This window comes from Rhinoderma darwinii, unplaced genomic scaffold (assembly GCF_050947455.1).
Source record: "Rhinoderma darwinii isolate aRhiDar2 unplaced genomic scaffold, aRhiDar2.hap1 Scaffold_165, whole genome shotgun sequence".
In the NCBI taxonomy this organism is placed as follows: domain Eukaryota; kingdom Metazoa; phylum Chordata; class Amphibia; order Anura; family Rhinodermatidae; genus Rhinoderma; species Rhinoderma darwinii.
Genome location: NW_027462046.1, coordinates 14476 through 37360, shown reverse-complemented (window position 1 = coordinate 37360; position 22885 = coordinate 14476). Strand labels below are relative to the sequence as shown.

At 47.7% G+C, this 22885-nt stretch overlaps 16 non-coding genes across 16 annotated transcripts; all 16 read right to left on the bottom strand.

The window, feature by feature from the left end:
* Positions 1–167: 167 nt before the first annotated feature.
* On the bottom strand, positions 168–358 carry LOC142699796 (U2 spliceosomal RNA). Its single transcript, XR_012866381.1, has one exon. It is a non-coding gene; the product is annotated as a U2 spliceosomal RNA (small nuclear RNA).
* A 1272-nt stretch (positions 359–1630) lies between these two features.
* On the bottom strand, positions 1631–1821 carry LOC142699795 (U2 spliceosomal RNA). Its single transcript, XR_012866380.1, has one exon. It is a non-coding gene; the product is annotated as a U2 spliceosomal RNA (small nuclear RNA).
* Positions 1822–3117: 1296 nt separating this feature from the next.
* Positions 3118–3308, bottom strand: LOC142699794 (U2 spliceosomal RNA). The gene has a single exon (XR_012866379.1). It is a non-coding gene; the product is annotated as a U2 spliceosomal RNA (small nuclear RNA).
* A 1288-nt stretch (positions 3309–4596) lies between these two features.
* On the bottom strand, positions 4597–4787 carry LOC142699806 (U2 spliceosomal RNA). Its single transcript, XR_012866390.1, has one exon. It is a non-coding gene; the product is annotated as a U2 spliceosomal RNA (small nuclear RNA).
* Positions 4788–6087: 1300 nt separating this feature from the next.
* LOC142699793 (U2 spliceosomal RNA) lies at positions 6088–6278 on the bottom strand. The gene has a single exon (XR_012866378.1). It is a non-coding gene; the product is annotated as a U2 spliceosomal RNA (small nuclear RNA).
* Positions 6279–7558: 1280 nt separating this feature from the next.
* Positions 7559–7749, bottom strand: LOC142699792 (U2 spliceosomal RNA). The gene has a single exon (XR_012866377.1). It is a non-coding gene; the product is annotated as a U2 spliceosomal RNA (small nuclear RNA).
* A 1288-nt stretch (positions 7750–9037) lies between these two features.
* On the bottom strand, positions 9038–9228 carry LOC142699791 (U2 spliceosomal RNA). Its single transcript, XR_012866376.1, has one exon. It is a non-coding gene; the product is annotated as a U2 spliceosomal RNA (small nuclear RNA).
* A 1288-nt stretch (positions 9229–10516) lies between these two features.
* On the bottom strand, positions 10517–10707 carry LOC142699790 (U2 spliceosomal RNA). The gene has a single exon (XR_012866375.1). It is a non-coding gene; the product is annotated as a U2 spliceosomal RNA (small nuclear RNA).
* Positions 10708–12003: 1296 nt separating this feature from the next.
* On the bottom strand, positions 12004–12194 carry LOC142699789 (U2 spliceosomal RNA). The gene has a single exon (XR_012866374.1). It is a non-coding gene; the product is annotated as a U2 spliceosomal RNA (small nuclear RNA).
* Positions 12195–13471: 1277 nt separating this feature from the next.
* LOC142699787 (U2 spliceosomal RNA) lies at positions 13472–13662 on the bottom strand. Its single transcript, XR_012866373.1, has one exon. It is a non-coding gene; the product is annotated as a U2 spliceosomal RNA (small nuclear RNA).
* Positions 13663–14954: 1292 nt separating this feature from the next.
* LOC142699785 (U2 spliceosomal RNA) lies at positions 14955–15145 on the bottom strand. The gene has a single exon (XR_012866371.1). It is a non-coding gene; the product is annotated as a U2 spliceosomal RNA (small nuclear RNA).
* A 1300-nt stretch (positions 15146–16445) lies between these two features.
* Positions 16446–16636, bottom strand: LOC142699784 (U2 spliceosomal RNA). Its single transcript, XR_012866370.1, has one exon. It is a non-coding gene; the product is annotated as a U2 spliceosomal RNA (small nuclear RNA).
* A 1324-nt stretch (positions 16637–17960) lies between these two features.
* On the bottom strand, positions 17961–18151 carry LOC142699783 (U2 spliceosomal RNA). Its single transcript, XR_012866369.1, has one exon. It is a non-coding gene; the product is annotated as a U2 spliceosomal RNA (small nuclear RNA).
* Positions 18152–19451: 1300 nt separating this feature from the next.
* On the bottom strand, positions 19452–19642 carry LOC142699782 (U2 spliceosomal RNA). The gene has a single exon (XR_012866368.1). It is a non-coding gene; the product is annotated as a U2 spliceosomal RNA (small nuclear RNA).
* Positions 19643–20926: 1284 nt separating this feature from the next.
* Positions 20927–21117, bottom strand: LOC142699781 (U2 spliceosomal RNA). The gene has a single exon (XR_012866367.1). It is a non-coding gene; the product is annotated as a U2 spliceosomal RNA (small nuclear RNA).
* A 1292-nt stretch (positions 21118–22409) lies between these two features.
* Positions 22410–22600, bottom strand: LOC142699780 (U2 spliceosomal RNA). The gene has a single exon (XR_012866366.1). It is a non-coding gene; the product is annotated as a U2 spliceosomal RNA (small nuclear RNA).
* Between the last annotated feature and the right edge of the window lie 285 nt (positions 22601–22885).

Here is a 22885-nt window from a genome sequence, read left to right as displayed (position 1 = left end):
GCAATCTATTCATTAATTGCATTTAATCAATGAGCTCATTATCACTCATGCATTGTCCAACAGGTGTTGAAATAATGGGATTAAAAGGGGAGATCCCTTCAGAAAGACAGAAACAATAGCAAAGACAAAAAACACTTTTGGAATCTGCTTTTAGTCAACACATAAGGAAAGGGTGCACCGGTCCTGGAAATACTGCAATACCAGGTCAATGCGTGGAGTGGACAGAGCAAGCTCTATTTCCATCTCCCTGTTCTAAAAATCCATTTAATATATGGTCCCCAGATAGGGGACGTATCAGATATTAAACTGATAAGAACAGATACTACACTTGATCTTAGCCAAAAGGCCGAGAAGCGATAACCCGAACGGGCCGCGCGTTGCCCGAGCCTGCCCGATACTGCTGTTCAGCCCTTGCAGCGATTCAGCCTACTTCTAGGCAATTCCATGGGGCCCTGCAGGCTCACACACTCACAGCTACACGGGAGGTGAATAAAGGCCGGAGAGGAAGCCAGACAGGATTTGCTTCTTTTGCTTGCACCACAATGCAGTGCTGAAAGAGGAGGAATCTACATAAAAACGCCTTCCTGGCAACGCCCAAATGCCCTGCTGCCATGCAGATAAACACTGGCAGCGGCAGCAAGTGCATGCCCACAGCCACCCCTTGTTCCTTCACACCTTGTATCAGCTGTAATCCAGTCCAGTCCAGTGCTGCCTGCTGAGCAGCACTGACCAACACTGCCTGGGCCCAGGCTTTTATCTCTGAGGCCCCATTATGATGTCAGAAAGCTGGCTCTGGAATCCTGAGGGCTCCACTATGACACGTGCAAAGTTCCGTCTGAACTTTATATAAGACGGTGAGGCTCAGTCAGTCACTCAGTGTTGCCTGAGAGGGCAACACTGCAACAGCCGGCCGCCAGGCTGTCTTTTTTTTGCACAGCTAGTTGCCTCCAGGAGGCCACAAGAGGGAGACAAGGGACTGCAAAATGGAAAATAGGCATCCACCAACTTTACAGACAACTTCTCCTTGCTCCTACAACCTCCATCCTTGCACAGTTTGTTATTCTTCTAGGTAACATAGTAACAAATCCAAATTGCTGCTCTCTTTGTAGGCAAGCAAGGCATTGTTGCAACTGCAATTCTTACTTCTTCTTGAAATGTAGGGACGACAGTACATTCCATCACATCCATCTAGTGTACACAGGTAGGTCCATTGTGGCGGGCAGGCGAGCGGGCGGGCTGCTTTATTGGCTGTTTGCTGTTCCCCTACTCCACTCCACTATTTGACTGTTGTGCTGCATCAATCAATCAATCAATCAATCAATCAATCAATCAGTGGCTGGCTCAGGTGCAGCTCTTTAACTTACCTAAAAGGGAGGGCGGAGAGAAGACAAGGAAGGTGAATGAGGTGTTCCAATGTGAAATGCCGGAAACACAGAAACACAGACGACACACAACAAGAGGTGGCAATCTATTCATTAATTGCATTTAATCAATGAGCTCATTATCACTCATGCATTGTCCAACAGGTGTTGAAATAATGGGATTAAAAGGGGAGATCCCTTCAGAAAGACAGAAACAATAGCAAAGACAAAAAACACTTTTGGAATCTGCTTTTAGTCAACACATAAGGAAAGGGTGCACCGGTCCTGGAAATACTGCAATACCAGGTCAATGCGTGGAGTGGACAGAGCAAGCTCTATTTCCATCTCCCTGTTCTAAAAATCCATTTAATATATGGTCCCCAGATAGGGGACGTATCAGATATTAAACTGATAAGAACAGATACTACACTTGATCTTAGCCAAAAGGCCGAGAAGCGATAACCCGAACGGGCCGCGCGTTGCCCGAGCCTGCCCGATACTGCTGTTCAGCCCTTGCAGCGATTCAGCCTACTTCTAGGCAATTCCATGGGGCCCTGCAGGCTCACACACTCACAGCTACACGGGAGGTGAATAAAGGCCGGAGAGGAAGCCAGACAGGATTTGCTTCTTTTGCTTGCACCACAATGCAGTGCTGAAAGAGGAGGAATCTACATAAAAACGCCTTCCTGGCAACGCCCAAATGCCCTGCTGCCATGCAGATAAACACTGGCAGCGGCAGCAAGTGCATGCCCACAGCCACCCCTTGTTCCTTCACACCTTGTATCAGCTGTAATCCAGTCCAGTCCAGTGCTGCCTGCTGAGCAGCACTGACCAACACTGCCTGGGCCCAGGCTTTTATCTCTGAGGCCCCATTATGATGTCAGAAAGCTGGCTCTGGAATCCTGAGGGCTCCACTATGACACGTGCAAAGTTCCGTCTGAACTTTATATAAGACGGTGAGGCTCAGTCAGTCACTCAGTGTTGCCTGAGAGGGCAACACTGCAACAGCCGGCCGCCAGGCTGTCTTTTTTTTGCACAGCTAGTTGCCTCCAGGAGGCCACAAGAGGGAGACAAGGGACTGCAAAATGGAAAATAGGCATCCACCAACTTTACAGACAACTTCTCCTTGCTCCTACAACCTCCATCCTTGCACAGTTTGTTATTCTTCTAGGTAACATAGTAACAAATCCAAATTGCTGCTCTCTTTGTAGGCAAGCAAGGCTTTGTTGCAACTGCAATTCTTACTTCTTCTTGAAATGTAGGGACGACAGTACATTCCATCACATCCATCTAGTGTACACAGGTAGGTCCATTGTGGCGGGCAGGCGAGCGGGCGGGCTGCTTTATTGGCTGTTTGCTGTTCCCCTACTCCACTCCACTATTTGACTGTTGTGCTGCATCAATCAATCAATCAATCAATCAATCAATCAATCAATCAATCAATCAATCAATCAATCAGTGGCTGGCTCAGGTGCAGCTCTTTAACTTACCTAAAAGGGAGGGCGGAGAGAAGACAAGGAAGGTGAATGAGGTGTTCCAATGTGAAATGCCGGAAACACAGAAACACAGACGACACACAACAAGAGGTGGCAATCTATTCATTAATTGCATTTAATCAATGAGCTCATTATCACTCATGCATTGTCCAACAGGTGTTGAAATAATGGGATTAAAAGGGGAGATCCCTTCAGAAAGACAGAAACAATAGCAAAGACAAAAAACACTTTTGGAATCTGCTTTTAGTCAACACATAAGGAAAGGGTGCACCGGTCCTGGAAATACTGCAATACCAGGTCAATGCGTGGAGTGGACAGAGCAAGCTCTATTTCCATCTCCCTGTTCTAAAAATCCATTTAATATATGGTCCCCAGATAGGGGACGTATCAGATATTAAACTGATAAGAACAGATACTACACTTGATCTTAGCCAAAAGGCCGAGAAGCGATAACCCGAACGGGCCGCGCGTTGCCCGAGCCTGCCCGATACTGCTGTTCAGCCCTTGCAGCGATTCAGCCTACTTCTAGGCAATTCCATGGGGCCCTGCAGGCTCACACACTCACAGCTACACGGGAGGTGAATAAAGCCCGGAGAGGAAGCCAGACAGGATTTGCTTCTTTTGCTTGCACCACAATGCAGTGCTGAAAGAGGAGGAATCTACATAAAAACGCCTTCCTGGCAACGCCCAAATGCCCTGCTGCCATGCAGATAAACACTGGCAGCGGCAGCAAGTGCATGCCCACAGCCACCCCTTGTTCCTTCACACCTTGTATCAGCTGTAATCCAGTCCAGTCCAGTGCTGCCTGCTGAGCAGCACTGACCAACACTGCCTGGGCCCAGGCTTTTATCTCTGAGGCCCCATTATGATGTCAGAAAGCTGGCTCTGGAATCCTGAGGGCTCCACTATGACACGTGCAAAGTTCCGTCTGAACTTTATATAAGACGGTGAGGCTCAGTCAGTCACTCAGTGTTGCCTGAGAGGGCAACACTGCAACAGCCGGCCGCCAGGCTGTCTTTTTTTTGCACAGCTAGTTGCCTCCAGGAGGCCACAAGAGGGAGACAAGGGACTGCAAAATGGAAAATAGGCATCCACCAACTTTACAGACAACTTCTCCTTGCTCCTACAACCTCCATCCTTGCACAGTTTGTTATTCTTCTAGGTAACATAGTAACAAATCCAAATTGCTGCTCTCTTTGTAGGCAAGCAAGGCTTTGTTGCAACTGCAATTCTTACTTCTTCTTGAAATGTAGGGACGACAGTACATTCCATCACATCCATCTAGTGTACACAGGTAGGTCCATTGTGGCGGGCAGGCGAGCGGGCGGGCTGCTTTATTGGCTGTTTGCTGTTCCCCTACTCCACTCCACTATTTGACTGTTGTGCTGCATCAATCAATCAATCAATCAATCAATCAATCAATCAATCAATCAATCAATCAGTGGCTGGCTCAGGTGCAGCTCTTTAACTTACCTAAAAGGGAGGGCGGAGAGAAGACAAGGAAGGTGAATGAGGTGTTCCAATGTGAAATGCCGGAAACACAGAAACACAGACGACACACAACAAGAGGTGGCAATCTATTCATTAATTGCATTTAATCAATGAGCTCATTATCACTCATGCATTGTCCAACAGGTGTTGAAATAATGGGATTAAAAGGGGAGATCCCTTCAGAAAGACAGAAACAATAGCAAAGACAAAAAACACTTTTGGAATCTGCTTTTAGTCAACACATAAGGAAAGGGTGCACCGGTCCTGGAAATACTGCAATACCAGGTCAATGCGTGGAGTGGACAGAGCAAGCTCTATTTCCATCTCCCTGTTCTAAAAATCCATTTAATATATGGTCCCCAGATAGGGGACGTATCAGATATTAAACTGATAAGAACAGATACTACACTTGATCTTAGCCAAAAGGCAGAGAAGCGATAACCCGAACGGGCCGCGCGTTGCCCGAGCCTGCCCGATACTGCTGTTCAGCCCTTGCAGCGATTCAGCCTACTTCTAGGCAATTCCATGGGGCCCTGCAGGCTCACACACTCACAGCTACACGGGAGGTGAATAAAGGCCGGAGAGGAAGCCAGACAGGATTTGCTTCTTTTGCTTGCACCACAATGCAGTGCTGAAAGAGGAGGAATCTACATAAAAACGCCTTCCTGGCAACGCCCAAATGCCCTGCTGCCATGCAGATAAACACTGGCAGCGGCAGCAAGTGCATGCCCACAGCCACCCCTTGTTCCTTCACACCTTGTATCAGCTGTAATCCAGTCCAGTCCAGTGCTGCCTGCTGAGCAGCACTGACCAACACTGCCTGGGCCCAGGCTTTTATCTCTGAGGCCCCATTATGATGTCAGAAAGCTAGCTCTGGAATCCTGAGGGCTCCACTATGACACGTGCAAAGTTCCGTCTGAACTTTATATAAGACGGTGAGGCTCAGTCAGTCACTCAGTGTTGCCTGAGAGGGCAACACTGCAACAGCCGGCCGCCAGGCTGTCTTTTTTTTGCACAGCTAGTTGCCTCCAGGAGGCCACAAGAGGGAGACAAGGGACTGCAAAATGGAAAATAGGCATCCACCAACTTTACAGACAACTTCTCCTTGCTCCTACAACCTCCATCCTTGCACAGTTTGTTATTCTTCTAGGTAACATAGTAACAAATCCAAATTGCTGCTCTCTTTGTAGGCAAGCAAGGCTTTGTTGCAACTGCAATTCTTACTTCTTCTTGAAATGTAGGGACGACAGTACATTCCATCACATCCATCTAGTGTACACAGGTAGGTCCATTGTGGCGGGCAGGCGAGCGGGCGGGCTGCTTTATTGGCTGTTTGCTGTTCCCCTACTCCACTCCACTATTTGACTGTTGTGCTGCATCAATCAATCAATCAATCAATCAATCAATCAATCAATCAATCAATCAATCAATCAATCAATCAGTGGCTGGCTCAGGTGCAGCTCTTTAACTTATCTAAAAGGGAGGGCGGAGAGAAGACAAGGAAGGTGAATGAGGTGTTCCAATGTGAAATGCCGGAAACACAGAAACACAGACGACACACAACAAGAGGTGGCAATCTATTCATTAATTGCATTTAATCAATGAGCTCATTATCACTCATGCATTGTCCAACAGGTGTTGAAATAATGGGATTAAAAGGGGAGATCCCTTCAGAAAGACAGAAACAATAGCAAAGACAAAAAACACTTTTGGAATCTGCTTTTAGTCAACACATAAGGAAAGGGTGCACCGGTCCTGGAAATACTGCAATACCAGGTCAATGCGTGGAGTGGACAGAGCAAGCTCTATTTCCATCTCCCTGTTCTAAAAATCCATTTAATATATGGTCCCCAGATAGGGGACGTATCAGATATTAAACTGATAAGAACAGATACTACACTTGATCTTAGCCAAAAGGCCGAGAAGCGATAACCCGAACGGGCCGCGCGTTGCCCGAGCCTGCCCGATACTGCTGTTCAGCCCTTGCAGCGATTCAGCCTACTTCTAGGCAATTCCATGGGGCCCTGCAGGCTCACACACTCACAGCTACACGGGAGGTGAATAAAGGCCGGAGAGGAAGCCAGACAGGATTTGCTTCTTTTGCTTGCACCACAATGCAGTGCTGAAAGAGGAGGAATCTACATAAAAACGCCTTCCTGGCAACGCCCAAATGCCCTGCTGCCATGCAGATAAACACTGGCAGCGGCAGCAAGTGCATGCCCACAGCCACCCCTTGTTCCTTCACACCTTGTATCAGCTGTAATCCAGTCCAGTCCAGTGCTGCCTGCTGAGCAGCACTGACCAACACTGCCTGGGCCCAGGCTTTTATCTCTGAGGCCCCATTATGATGTCAGAAAGCTGGCTCTGGAATCCTGAGGGCTCCACTATGACACGTGCAAAGTTCCGTCTGAACTTTATATAAGACGGTGAGGCTCAGTCAGTCACTCAGTGTTGCCTGAGAGGGCAACACTGCAACAGCCGGCCGCCAGGCTGTCTTTTTTTTGCACAGCTAGTTGCCTCCAGGAGGCCACAAGAGGGAGACAAGGGACTGCAAAATGGAAAATAGGCATCCACCAACTTTACAGACAACTTCTCCTTGCTCCTACAACCTCCATCCTTGCACAGTTTGTTATTCTTCTAGGTAACATAGTAACAAATCCAAATTGCTGCTCTCTTTGTAGGCAAGCAAGGCTTTGTTGCAACTGCAATTCTTACTTCTTCTTGAAATGTAGGGACGACAGTACATTCCATCACATCCATCTAGTGTACACAGGTAGGTCCATTGTGGCGGGCAGGCGAGCGGGCGGGCTGCTTTATTGGCTGTTTGCTGTTCCCCTACTCCACTCCACTATTTGACTGTTGTGCTGCATCAATCAATCAATCAATCAATCAATCAATCAATCAATCAATCAGTGGCTGGCTCAGGTGCAGCTCTTTAACTTACCTAAAAGGGAGGGCGGAGAGAAGACAAGGAAGGTGAATGAGGTGTTCCAATGTGAAATGCCGGAAACACAGAAACACAGACGACACACAACAAGAGGTGGCAATCTATTCATTAATTGCATTTAATCAATGAGCTCATTATCACTCATGCATTGTCCAACAGGTGTTGAAATAATGGGATTAAAAGGGGAGATCCCTTCAGAAAGACAGAAACAATAGCAAAGACAAAAAACACTTTTGGAATCTGCTTTTAGTCAACACATAAGGAAAGGGTGCACCGGTCCTGGAAATACTGCAATACCAGGTCAATGCGTGGAGTGGACAGAGCAAGCTCTATTTCCATCTCCCTGTTCTAAAAATCCATTTAATATATGGTCCCCAGATAGGGGACGTATCAGATATTAAACTGATAAGAACAGATACTACACTTGATCTTAGCCAAAAGGCCGAGAAGCGATAACCCGAACGGGCCGCGCGTTGCCCGAGCCTGCCCGATACTGCTGTTCAGCCCTTGCAGCGATTCAGCCTACTTCTAGGCAATTCCATGGGGCCCTGCAGGCTCACACACTCACAGCTACACGGGAGGTGAATAAAGGCCGGAGAGGAAGCCAGACAGGATTTGCTTCTTTTGCTTGCACCACAATGCAGTGCTGAAAGAGGAGGAATCTACATAAAAACGCCTTCCTGGCAACGCCCAAATGCCCTGCTGCCATGCAGATAAACACTGGCAGCGGCAGCAAGTGCATGCCCACAGCCACCCCTTGTTCCTTCACACCTTGTATCAGCTGTAATCCAGTCCAGTCCAGTGCTGCCTGCTGAGCAGCACTGACCAACACTGCCTGGGCCCAGGCTTTTATCTCTGAGGCCCCATTATGATGTCAGAAAGCTGGCTCTGGAATCCTGAGGGCTCCACTATGACACGTGCAAAGTTCCGTCTGAACTTTATATAAGACGGTGAGGCTCAGTCAGTCACTCAGTGTTGCCTGAGAGGGCAACACTGCAACAGCCGGCCGCCAGGCTGTCTTTTTTTTGCACAGCTAGTTGCCTCCAGGAGGCCACAAGAGGGAGACAAGGGACTGCAAAATGGAAAATAGGCATCCACCAACTTTACAGACAACTTCTCCTTGCTCCTACAACCTCCATCCTTGCACAGTTTGTTATTCTTCTAGGTAACATAGTAACAAATCCAAATTGCTGCTCTCTTTGTAGGCAAGCAAGGCTTTGTTGCAACTGCAATTCTTACTTCTTCTTGAAATGTAGGGACGACAGTACATTCCATCACATCCATCTAGTGTACACAGGTAGGTCCATTGTGGCGGGCAGGCGAGCGGGCGGGCTGCTTTATTGGCTGTTTGCTGTTCCCCTACTCCACTCCACTATTTGACTGTTGTGCTGCATCAATCAATCAATCAATCAATCAATCAATCAATCAATCAATCAATCAATCAGTGGCTGGCTCAGGTGCAGCTCTTTAACTTACCTAAAAGGGAGGGCGGAGAGAAGACAAGGAAGGTGAATGAGGTGTTCCAATGTGAAATGCCGGAAACACAGAAACACAGACGACACACAACAAGAGGTGGCAATCTATTCATTAATTGCATTTAATCAATGAGCTCATTATCACTCATGCATTGTCCAACAGGTGTTGAAATAATGGGATTAAAAGGGGAGATCCCTTCAGAAAGACAGAAACAATAGCAAAGACAAAAAACACTTTTGGAATCTGCTTTTAGTCAACACATAAGGAAAGGGTGCACCGGTCCTGGAAATACTGCAATACCAGGTCAATGCGTGGAGTGGACAGAGCAAGCTCTATTTCCATCTCCCTGTTCTAAAAATCCATTTAATATATGGTCCCCAGATAGGGGACGTATCAGATATTAAACTGATAAGAACAGATACTACACTTGATCTTAGCCAAAAGGCCGAGAAGCGATAACCCGAACGGGCCGCGCGTTGCCCGAGCCTGCCCGATACTGCTGTTCAGCCCTTGCAGCGATTCAGCCTACTTCTAGGCAATTCCATGGGGCCCTGCAGGCTCACACACTCACAGCTACACGGGAGGTGAATAAAGGCCGGAGAGGAAGCCAGACAGGATTTGCTTCTTTTGCTTGCACCACAATGCAGTGCTGAAAGAGGAGGAATCTACATAAAAACGCCTTCCTGGCAACGCCCAAATGCCCTGCTGCCATGCAGATAAACACTGGCAGCGGCAGCAAGTGCATGCCCACAGCCACCCCTTGTTCCTTCACACCTTGTATCAGCTGTAATCCAGTCCAGTCCAGTGCTGCCTGCTGAGCAGCACTGACCAACACTGCCTGGGCCCAGGCTTTTATCTCTGAGGCCCCATTATGATGTCAGAAAGCTGGCTCTGGAATCCTGAGGGCTCCACTATGACACGTGCAAAGTTCCGTCTGAACTTTATATAAGACGGTGAGGCTCAGTCAGTCACTCAGTGTTGCCTGAGAGGGCAACACTGCAACAGCCGGCCGCCAGGCTGTCTTTTTTTTGCACAGCTAGTTGCCTCCAGGAGGCCACAAGAGGGAGACAAGGGACTGCAAAATGGAAAATAGGCATCCACCAACTTTACAGACAACTTCTCCTTGCTCCTACAACCTCCATCCTTGCACAGTTTGTTATTCTTCTAGGTAACATAGTAACAAATCCAAATTGCTGCTCTCTTTGTAGGCAAGCAAGGCTTTGTTGCAACTGCAATTCTTACTTCTTCTTGAAATGTACGGACGACAGTACATTCCATCACATCCATCTAGTGTACACAGGTAGGTCCATTGTGGCGGGCAGGCGAGCGGGCGGGCTGCTTTATTGGCTGTTTGCTGTTCCCCTACTCCACTCCACTATTTGACTGTTGTGCTGCATCAATCAATCAATCAATCAATCAATCAATCAATCAATCAATCAATCAATCAGTGGCTGGCTCAGGTGCAGCTCTTTAACTTACCTAAAAGGGAGGGCGGAGAGAAGACAAGGAAGGTGAATGAGGTGTTCCAATGTGAAATGCCGGAAACACAGAAACACAGACGACACACAACAAGAGGTGGCAATCTATTCATTAATTGCATTTAATCAATGAGCTCATTATCACTCATGCATTGTCCAACAGGTGTTGAAATAATGGGATTAAAAGGGGAGATCCCTTCAGAAAGACAGAAACAATAGCAAAGACAAAAAACACTTTTGGAATCTGCTTTTAGTCAACACATAAGGAAAGGGTGCACCGGTCCTGGAAATACTGCAATACCAGGTCAATGCGTGGAGTGGACAGAGCAAGCTCTATTTCCATCTCCCTGTTCTAAAAATCCATTTAATATATGGTCCCCAGATAGGGGACGTATCAGATATTAAACTGATAAGAACAGATACTACACTTGATCTTAGCCAAAAGGCCGAGAAGCGATAACCCGAACGGGCCGCGCGTTGCCCGAGCCTGCCCGATACTGCTGTTCAGCCCTTGCAGCGATTCAGCCTACTTCTAGGCAATTCCATGGGGCCCTGCAGGCTCACACACTCACAGCTACACGGGAGGTGAATAAAGGCCGGAGAGGAAGCCAGACAGGATTTGCTTCTTTTGCTTGCACCACAATGCAGTGCTGAAAGAGGAGGAATCTACATAAAAACGCCTTCCTGGCAACGCCCAAATGCCCTGCTGCCATGCAGATAAACACTGGCAGCGGCAGCAAGTGCATGCCCACAGCCACCCCTTGTTCCTTCACACCTTGTATCAGCTGTAATCCAGTCCAGTCCAGTGCTGCCTGCTGAGCAGCACTGACCAACACTGCCTGGGCCCAGGCTTTTATCTCTGAGGCCCCATTATGATGTCAGAAAGCTGGCTCTGGAATCCTGAGGGCTCCACTATGACACGTGCAAAGTTCCGTCTGAACTTTATATAAGACGGTGAGGCTCAGTCAGTCACTCAGTGTTGCCTGAGAGGGCAACACTGCAACAGCCGGCCGCCAGGCTGTCTTTTTTTTGCACAGCTAGTTGCCTCCAGGAGGCCACAAGAGGGAGACAAGGGACTGCAAAATGGAAAATAGGCATCCACCAACTTTACAGACAACTTCTCCTTGCTCCTACAACCTCCATCCTTGCACAGTTTGTTATTCTTCTAGGTAACATAGTAACAAATCCAAATTGCTGCTCTCTTTGTAGGCAAGCAAGGCTTTGTTGCAACTGCAATTCTTACTTCTTCTTGAAATGTAGGGACGACAGTACATTCCATCACATCCATCTAGTGTACACAGGTAGGTCCATTGTGGCGGGCAGGCGAGCGGGCGGGCTGCTTTATTGGCTGTTTGCTGTTCCCCTACTCCACTCCACTATTTGACTGTTGTGCTGCATCAATCAATCAATCAATCAATCAATCAATCAATCAATCAATCAATCAATCAATCAATCAGTGGCTGGCTCAGGTGCAGCTCTTTAACTTACCTAAAAGGGAGGGCGGAGAGAAGACAAGGAAGGTGAATGAGGTGTTCCAATGTGAAATGCCGGAAACACAGAAACACAGACGACACACAACAAGAGGTGGCAATCTATTCATTAATTGCATTTAATCAATGAGCTCATTATCACTCATGCATTGTCCAACAGGTGTTGAAATAATGGGATTAAAAGGGGAGATCCCTTCAGAAAGACAGAAACAATAGCAAAGACAAAAAACACTTTTGGAATCTGCTTTTAGTCAACACATAAGGAAAGGGTGCACCGGTCCTGGAAATACTGCAATACCAGGTCAATGCGTGGAGTGGACAGAGCAAGCTCTATTTCCATCTCCCTGTTCTAAAAATCCATTTAATATATGGTCCCCAGATAGGGGACGTATCAGATATTAAACTGATAAGAACAGATACTACACTTGATCTTAGCCAAAAGGCCGAGAAGCGATAACCCGAACGGGCCGCGCGTTGCCCGAGCCTGCCCGATACTGCTGTTCAGCCCTTGCAGCGATTCAGCCTACTTCTAGGCAATTCCATGGGGCCCTGCAGGCTCACACACTCACAGCTACACGGGAGGTGAATAAAGGCCGGAGAGGAAGCCAGACAGGATTTGCTTCTTTTGCTTGCACCACAATGCAGTGCTGAAAGAGGAGGAATCTACATAAAAACGCCTTCCTGGCAACGCCCAAATGCCCTGCTGCCATGCAGATAAACACTGGCAGCGGCAGCAAGTGCATGCCCACAGCCACCCCTTGTTCCTTCACACCTTGTATCAGCTGTAATCCAGTCCAGTCCAGTGCTGCCTGCTGAGCAGCACTGACCAACACTGCCTGGGCCCAGGCTTTTATCTCTGAGGCCCCATTATGATGTCAGAAAGCTGGCTCTGGAATCCTGAGGGCTCCACTATGACACGTGCAAAGTTCCGTCTGAACTTTATATAAGACGGTGAGGCTCAGTCAGTCACTCAGTGTTGCCTGAGAGGGCAACACTGCAACAGCCGGCCGCCAGGCTGTCTTTTTTTTGCACAGCTAGTTGCCTCCAGGAGGCCACAAGAGGGAGACAAGGGACTGCAAAATGGAAAATAGGCATCCACCAACTTTACAGACAACTTCTCCTTGCTCCTACAACCTCCATCCTTGCACAGTTTGTTATTCTTCTAGGTAACATAGTAACAAATCCAAATTGCTGCTCTCTTTGTAGGCAAGCAAGGCTTTGTTGCAACTGCAATTCTTACTTCTTCTTGAAATGTAGGGACGACAGTACATTCCATCACATCCATCTAGTGTACACAGGTAGGTCCATTGTGGCGGGCAGGCGAGCGGGCGGGCTGCTTTATTGGCTGTTTGCTGTTCCCCTACTCCACTCCACTATTTGACTGTTGTGCTGCAATCAATCAATCAATCAATCAATCAATCAATCAATCAATCAGTGGCTGGCTCAGGTGCAGCTCTTTAACTTACCTAAAAGGGAGGGCGGAGAGAAGACAAGGAAGGTGAATGAGGTGTTCCAATGTGAAATGCCGGAAACACAGAAACACAGACGACACACAACAAGAGGTGGCAATCTATTCATTAATTGCATTTAATCAATGAGCTCATTATCACTCATGCATTGTCCAACAGGTGTTGAAATAATGGGATTAAAAGGGGAGATCCCTTCAGAAAGACAGAAACAATAGCAAAGACAAAGAACACTTTTGGAATCTGCTTTTAGTCAACACATAAGGAAAGGGTGCACCGGTCCTGGAAATACTGCAATACCAGGTCAATGCGTGGAGTGGACAGAGCAAGCTCTATTTCCATCTCCCTGTTCTAAAAATCCATTTAATATATGGTCCCCAGATAGGGGACGTATCAGATATTAAACTGATAAGAACAGATACTACACTTGATCTTAGCCAAAAGGCCGAGAAGCGATAACCCGAACGGGCCGCGCGTTGCCCGAGCCTGCCCGATACTGCTGTTCAGCCCTTGCAGCGATTCAGCCTACTTCTAGGCAATTCCATGGGGCCCTGCAGGCTCACACACTCACAGCTACACGGGAGGTGAATAAAGGCCGGAGAGGAAGCCAGACGGGATTTGCTTCTTTTGCTTGCACCACAATGCAGTGCTGAAAGAGGAGGAATCTACATAAAAACGCCTTCCTGGCAACGCCCAAATGCCCTGCTGCCATGCAGATAAACACTGGCAGCGGCAGCAAGTGCATGCCCACAGCCACCCCTTGTTCCTTCACACCTTGTATCAGCTGTAATCCAGTCCAGTCCAGTGCTGCCTGCTGAGCAGCACTGACCAACACTGCCTGGGCCCAGGCTTTTATCTCTGAGGCCCCATTATGATGTCAGAAAGCTGGCTCTGGAATCCTGAGGGCTCCACTATGACACGTGCAAAGTTCCGTCTGAACTTTATATAAGACGGTGAGGCTCAGTCAGTCACTCAGTGTTGCCTGAGAGGGCAACACTGCAACAGCCGGCCGCCAGGCTGTCTTTTTTTTGCACAGCTAGTTGCCTCCAGGAGGCCACAAGAGGGAGACAAGGGACTGCAAAATGGAAAATAGGCATCCACCAACTTTACAGACAACTTCTCCTTGCTCCTACAACCTCCATCCTTGCACAGTTTGTTATTCTTCTAGGTAACATAGTAACAAATCCAAATTGCTGCTCTCTTTGTAGGCAAGCAAGGCTTTGTTGCAACTGCAATTCTTACTTCTTCTTGAAATGTAGGGACGACAGTACATTCCATCACATCCATCTAGTGTACACAGGTAGGTCCATTGTGGCGGGCAGGCGAGCGGGCGGGCTGCTTTATTGGCTGTTTGCTGTTCCCCTACTCCACTCCACTATTTGACTGTTGTGCTGCATCAATCAATCAATCAATCAATCAATCAATCAATCAATCAATCAATCAATCAATCAGTGGCTGGCTCAGGTGCAGCTCTTTAACTTACCTAAAAGGGAGGGCGGAGAGAAGACAAGGAAGGTGAATGAGGTGTTCCAATGTGAAATGCCGGAAACACAGAAACACAGACGACACACAACAAGAGGTGGCAATCTATTCATTAATTGCATTTAATCAATGAGCTCATTATCACTCATGCATTGTCCAACAGGTGTTGAAATAATGGGATTAAAAGGGGAGATCCCTTCAGAAAGACAGAAACAATAGCAAAGACAAAAAACACTTTTGGAATCTGCTTTTAGTCAACACATAAGGAAAGGGTGCACCGGTCCTGGAAATACTGCAATACCAGGTCAATGCGTGGAGTGGACAGAGCAAGCTCTATTTCCATCTCCCTGTTCTAAAAATCCATTTAATATATGGTCCCCAGATAGGGGACGTATCAGATATTAAACTGATAAGAACAGATACTACACTTGATCTTAGCCAAAAGGCCGAGAAGCGATAACCCGAACGGGCCGCGCGTTGCCCGAGCCTGCCCGATACTGCTGTTCAGCCCTTGCAGCGATTCAGCCTACTTCTAGGCAATTCCATGGGGCCCTGCAGGCTCACACACTCACAGCTACACGGGAGGTGAATAAAGGCCGGAGAGGAAGCCAGACAGGATTTGCTTCTTTTGCTTGCACCACAATGCAGTGCTGAAAGAGGAGGAATCTACATAAAAACGCCTTCCTGGCAACGCCCAAATGCCCTGCTGCCATGCAGATAAACACTGGCAGCGGCAGCAAGTGCATGCCCACAGCCACCCCTTGTTCCTTCACACCTTGTATCAGCTGTAATCCAGTCCAGTCCAGTGCTGCCTGCTGAGCAGCACTGACCAACACTGCCTGGGCCCAGGCTTTTATCTCTGAGGCCCCATTATGATGTCAGAAAGCTGGCTCTGGAATCCTGAGGGCTCCACTATGACACGTGCAAAGTTCCGTCTGAACTTTATATAAGACGGTGAGGCTCAGTCAGTCACTCAGTGTTGCCTGAGAGGGCAACACTGCAACAGCCGGCCGCCAGGCTGTCTTTTTTTTGCACAGCTAGTTGCCTCCAGGAGGCCACAAGAGGGAGACAAGGGACTGCAAAATGGAAAATAGGCATCCACCAACTTTACAGACAACTTCTCCTTGCTCCTACAACCTCCATCCTTGCACAGTTTGTTATTCTTCTAGGTAACATAGTAACAAATCCAAATTGCTGCTCTCTTTGTAGGCAAGCAAGGCTTTGTTGCAACTGCAATTCTTACTTCTTCTTGAAATGTAGGGACGACAGTACATTCCATCACATCCATCTAGTGTACACAGGTAGGTCCATTGTGGCGGGCAGGCGAGCGGGCGGGCTGCTTTATTGGCTGTTTGCTGTTCCCCTACTCCACTCCACTATTTGACTGTTGTGCTGCATCAATCAATCAATCAATCAATCAATCAATCAATCAATCAATCAATCAATCAATCAATCAATCAGTGGCTGGCTCAGGTGCAGCTCTTTAACTTACCTAAAAGGGAGGGCGGAGAGAAGACAAGGAAGGTGAATGAGGTGTTCCAATGTGAAATGCCGGAAACACAGAAACACAGACGACACACAACAAGAGGTGGCAATCTATTCATTAATTGCATTTAATCAATGAGCTCATTATCACTCATGCATTGTCCAACAGGTGTTGAAATAATGGGATTAAAAGGGGAGATCCCTTCAGAAAGACAGAAACAATAGCAAAGACAAAAAACACTTTTGGAATCTGCTTTTAGTCAACACATAAGGAAAGGGTGCACCGGTCCTGGAAATACTGCAATACCAGGTCAATGCGTGGAGTGGACAGAGCAAGCTCTATTTCCATCTCCCTGTTCTAAAAATCCATTTAATATATGGTCCCCAGATAGGGGACGTATCAGATATTAAACTGATAAGAACAGATACTACACTTGATCTTAGCCAAAAGGCCGAGAAGCGATAACCCGAACGGGCCGCGCGTTGCCCGAGCCTGCCCGATACTGCTGTTCAGCCCTTGCAGCGATTCAGCCTACTTCTAGGCAATTCCATGGGGCCCTGCAGGCTCACACACTCACAGCTACACGGGAGGTGAATAAAGGCCGGAGAGGAAGCCAGACAGGATTTGCTTCTTTTGCTTGCACCACAATGCAGTGCTGAAAGAGGAGGAATCTACATAAAAACGCCTTCCTGGCAACGCCCAAATGCCCTGCTGCCATGCAGATAAACACTGGCAGCGGCAGCAAGTGCATGCCCACAGCCACCCCTTGTTCCTTCACACCTTGTATCAGCTGTAATCCAGTCCAGTCCAGTGCTGCCTGCTGAGCAGCACTGACCAACACTGCCTGGGCCCAGGCTTTTATCTCTGAGGCCCCATTATGATGTCAGAAAGCTGGCTCTGGAATCCTGAGGGCTCCACTATGACACGTGCAAAGTTCCGTCTGAACTTTATATAAGACGGTGAGGCTCAGTCAGTCACTCAGTGTTGCCTGAGAGGGCAACACTGCAACAGCCGGCCGCCAGGCTGTCTTTTTTTTGCACAGCTAGTTGCCTCCAGGAGGCCACAAGAGGGAGACAAGGGACTGCAAAATGGAAAATAGGCATCCACCAACTTTACAGACAACTTCTCCTTGCTCCTACAACCTCCATCCTTGCACAGTTTGTTATTCTTCTAGGTAACATAGTAACAAATCCAAATTGCTGCTCTCTTTGTAGGCAAGCAAGGCTTTGTTGCAACTGCAATTCTTACTTCTTCTTGAAATGTAGGGACGACAGTACATTCCATCACATCCATCTAGTGTACACAGGTAGGTCCATTGTGGCGGGCAGGCGAGCGGGCGGGCTGCTTTATTGGCTGTTTGCTGTTCCCCTACTCCACTCCACTATTTGACTGTTGTGCTGCATCAATCAATCAATCAATCAATCAATCAATCAATCAATCAATCAATCAATCAATCAATCAATCAATCAATCAATCAATCAATCAATCAGTGGCTGGCTCAGGTGCAGCTCTTTAACTTATCTAAAAGGGAGGGCGGAGAGAAGACAAGGAAGGTGAATGAGGTGTTCCAATGTGAAATGCCGGAAACACAGAAACACAGACGACACACAACAAGAGGTGGCAATCTATTCATTAATTGCATTTAATCAATGAGCTCATTATCACTCATGCATTGTCCAACAGGTGTTGAAATAATGGGATTAAAAGGGGAGATCCCTTCAGAAAGACAGAAACAATAGCAAAGACAAAAAACACTTTTGGAATCTGCTTTTAGTCAACACATAAGGAAAGGGTGCACCGGTCCTGGAAATACTGCAATACCAGGTCAATGCGTGGAGTGGACAGAGCAAGCTCTATTTCCATCTCCCTGTTCTAAAAATCCATTTAATATATGGTCCCCAGATAGGGGACGTATCAGATATTAAACTGATAAGAACAGATACTACACTTGATCTTAGCCAAAAGGCCGAGAAGCGATAACCCGAACGGGCCGCGCGTTGCCCGAGCCTGCCCGATACTGCTGTTCAGCCCTTGCAGCGATTCAGCCTACTTCTAGGCAATTCCATGGGGCCCTGCAGGCTCACACACTCACAGCTACACGGGAGGTGAATAAAGGCCGGAGAGGAAGCCAGACAGGATTTGCTTCTTTTGCTTGCACCACAATGCAGTGCTGAAAGAGGAGGAATCTACATAAAAACGCCTTCCTGGCAACGCCCAAATGCCCTGCTGCCATGCAGATAAACACTGGCAGCGGCAGCAAGTGCATGCCCACAGCCACCCCTTGTTCCTTCACACCTTGTATCAGCTGTAATCCAGTCCAGTCCAGTGCTGCCTGCTGAGCAGCACTGACCAACACTGCCTGGGCCCAGGCTTTTATCTCTGAGGCCCCATTATGATGTCAGAAAGCTGGCTCTGGAATCCTGAGGGCTCCACTATGACACGTGCAAAGTTCCGTCTGAACTTTATATAAGACGGTGAGGCTCAGTCAGTCACTCAGTGTTGCCTGAGAGGGCAACACTGCAACAGCCGGCCGCCAGGCTGTCTTTTTTTTGCACAGCTAGTTGCCTCCAGGAGGCCACAAGAGGGAGACAAGGGACTGCAAAATGGAAAATAGGCATCCACCAACTTTACAGACAACTTCTCCTTGCTCCTACAACCTCCATCCTTGCACAGTTTGTTATTCTTCTAGGTAACATAGTAACAAATCCAAATTGCTGCTCTCTTTGTAGGCAAGCAAGGCTTTGTTGCAACTGCAATTCTTACTTCTTCTTGAAATGTAGGGACGACAGTACATTCCATCACATCCATCTAGTGTACACAGGTAGGTCCATTGTGGCGGGCAGGCGAGCGGGCGGGCTGCTTTATTGGCTGTTTGCTGTTCCCCTACTCCACTCCACTATTTGACTGTTGTGCTGCATCAATCAATCAATCAATCAATCAATCAATCAATCAATCAATCAATCAATCAATCAATCAATCAGTGGCTGGCTCAGGTGCAGCTCTTTAACTTACCTAAAAGGGAGGGCGGAGAGAAGACAAGGAAGGTGAATGAGGTGTTCCAATGTGAAATGCCGGAAACACAGAAACACAGACGACACACAACAAGAGGTGGCAATCTATTCATTAATTGCATTTAATCAATGAGCTCATTATCACTCATGCATTGTCCAACAGGTGTTGAAATAATGGGATTAAAAGGGGAGATCCCTTCAGAAAGACAGAAACAATAGCAAAGACAAAAAACACTTTTGGAATCTGCTTTTAGTCAACACATAAGGAAAGGGTGCACCGGTCCTGGAAATACTGCAATACCAGGTCAATGCGTGGAGTGGACAGAGCAAGCTCTATTTCCATCTCCCTGTTCTAAAAATCCATTTAATATATGGTCCCCAGATAGGGGACGTATCAGATATTAAACTGATAAGAACAGATACTACACTTGATCTTAGCCAAAAGGCCGAGAAGCGATAACCCGAACGGGCCGCGCGTTGCCCGAGCCTGCCCGATACTGCTGTTCAGCCCTTGCAGCGATTCAGCCTACTTCTAGGCAATTCCATGGGGCCCTGCAGGCTCACACACTCACAGCTACACGGGAGGTGAATAAAGGCCGGAGAGGAAGCCAGACAGGATTTGCTTCTTTTGCTTGCACCACAATGCAGTGCTGAAAGAGGAGGAATCTACATAAAAACGCCTTCCTGGCAACGCCCAAATGCCCTGCTGCCATGCAGATAAACACTGGCAGCGGCAGCAAGTGCATGCCCACAGCCACCCCTTGTTCCTTCACACCTTGTATCAGCTGTAATCCAGTCCAGTCCAGTGCTGCCTGCTGAGCAGCACTGACCAACACTGCCTGGGCCCAGGCTTTTATCTCTGAGGCCCCATTATGATGTCAGAAAGCTGGCTCTGGAATCCTGAGGGCTCCACTATGACACGTGCAAAGTTCCGTCTGAACTTTATATAAGACGGTGAGGCTCAGTCAGTCACTCAGTGTTGCCTGAGAGGGCAACACTGCAACAGCCGGCCGCCAGGCTGTCTTTTTTTTGCACAGCTAGTTGCCTCCAGGAGGCCACAAGAGGGAGACAAGGGACTGCAAAATGGAAAATAGGCATCCACCAACTTTACAGACAACTTCTCCTTGCTCCTACAACCTCCATCCTTGCACAGTTTGTTATTCTTCTAGGTAACATAGTAACAAATCCAAATTGCTGCTCTCTTTGTAGGCAAGCAAGGCTTTGTTGCAACTGCAATTCTTACTTCTTCTTGAAATGTAGGGACGACAGTACATTCCATCACATCCATCTAGTGTACACAGGTAGGTCCATTGTGGCGGGCAGGCGAGCGGGCGGGCTGCTTTATTGGCTGTTTGCTGTTCCCCTACTCCACTCCACTATTTGACTGTTGTGCTGCATCAATCAATCAATCAATCAATCAATCAATCAATCAATCAATCAATCAGTGGCTGGCTCAGGTGCAGCTCTTTAACTTACCTAAAAGGGAGGGCGGAGAGAAGACAAGGAAGGTGAATGAGGTGTTCCAATGTGAAATGCCGGAAACACAGAAACACAGACGACACACAACAAGAGGTGGCAATCTATTCATTAATTGCATTTAATCAATGAGCTCATTATCACTCATGCATTGTCCAACAGGTGTTGAAATAATGGGATTAAAAGGGGAGATCCCTTCAGAAAGACAGAAACAATAGCAAAGACAAAAAACACTTTTGGAATCTGCTTTTAGTCAACACATAAGGAAAGGGTGCACCGGTCCTGGAAATACTGCAATACCAGGTCAATGCGTGGAGTGGACAGAGCAAGCTCTATTTCCATCTCCCTGTTCTAAAAATCCATTTAATATATGGTCCCCAGATAGGGGACGTATCAGATATTAAACTGATAAGAACAGATACTACACTTGATCTTAGCCAAAAGGCCGAGAAGCGATAACCCGAACGGGCCGCGCGTTGCCCGAGCCTGCCCGATACTGCTGTTCAGCCCTTGCAGCGATTCAGCCTACTTCTAGGCAATTCCATGGGGCCCTGCAGGCTCACACACTCACAGCTACACGGGAGGTGAATAAAGGCCGGAGAGGAAGCCAGACAGGATTTGCTTCTTTTGCTTGCACCACAATGCAGTGCTGAAAGAGGAGGAATCTACATAAAAACGCCTTCCTGGCAACGCCCAAATGCCCTGCTGCCATGCAGATAAACACTGGCAGCGGCAGCAAGTGCATGCCCACAGCCACCCCTTGTTCCTTCACACCTTGTATCAGCTGTAATCCAGTCCAGTCCAGTGCTGCCTGCTGAGCAGCACTGACCAACACTGCCTGGGCCCAGGCTTTTATCTCTGAGGCCCCATTATGATGTCAGAAAGCTGGCTCTGGAATCCTGAGGGCTCCACTATGACACGTGCAAAGTTCCGTCTGAACTTTATATAAGACGGTGAGGCTCAGTCAGTCACTCAGTGTTGCCTGAGAGGGCAACACTGCAACAGCCGGCCGCCAGGCTGTCTTTTTTTTGCACAGCTAGTTGCCTCCAGGAGGCCACAAGAGGGAGACAAGGGACTGCAAAATGGAAAATAGGCATCCACCAACTTTACAGACAACTTCTCCTTGCTCCTACAACCTCCATCCTTGCACAGTTTGTTATTCTTCTAGGTAACATAGTAACAAATCCAAATTGCTGCTCTCTTTGTAGGCAAGCAAGGCTTTGTTGCAACTGCAATTCTTACTTCTTCTTGAAATGTACGGACGACAGTACATTCCATCACATCCATCTAGTGTACACAGGTAGGTCCATTGTGGCGGGCAGGCGAGCGGGCGGGCTGCTTTATTGGCTGTTTGCTGTTCCCCTACTCCACTCCACTATTTGACTGTTGTGCTGCATCAATCAATCAATCAATCAATCAATCAATCAATCAATCAATCAATCAATCAATCAGTGGCTGGCTCAGGTGCAGCTCTTTAACTTACCTAAAAGGGAGGGCGGAGAGAAGACAAGGAAGGTGAATGAGGTGTTCCAATGTGAAATGCCGGAAACACAGAAACACAGACGACACACAACAAGAGGTGGCAATCTATTCATTAATTGCATTTAATCAATGAGCTCATTATCACTCATGCATTGTCCAACAGGTGTTGAAATAATGGGATTAAAAGGGGAGATCCCTTCAGAAAGACAGAAACAATAGCAAAGACAAAAAACACTTTTGGAATCTGCTTTTAGTCAACACATAAGGAAAGGGTGCACCGGTCCTGGAAATACTGCAATACCAGGTCAATGCGTGGAGTGGACAGAGCAAGCTCTATTTCCATCTCCCTGTTCTAAAAATCCATTTAATATATGGTCCCCAGATAGGGGACGTATCAGATATTAAACTGATAAGAACAGATACTACACTTGATCTTAGCCAAAAGGCCGAGAAGCGATAACCCGAACGGGCCGCGCGTTGCCCGAGCCTGCCCGATACTGCTGTTCAGCCCTTGCAGCGATTCAGCCTACTTCTAGGCAATTCCATGGGGCCCTGCAGGCTCACACACTCACAGCTACACGGGAGGTGAATAAAGGCCGGAGAGGAAGCCAGACAGGATTTGCTTCTTTTGCTTGCACCACAATGCAGTGCTGAAAGAGGAGGAATCTACATAAAAACGCCTTCCTGGCAACGCCCAAATGCCCTGCTGCCATGCAGATAAACACTGGCAGCGGCAGCAAGTG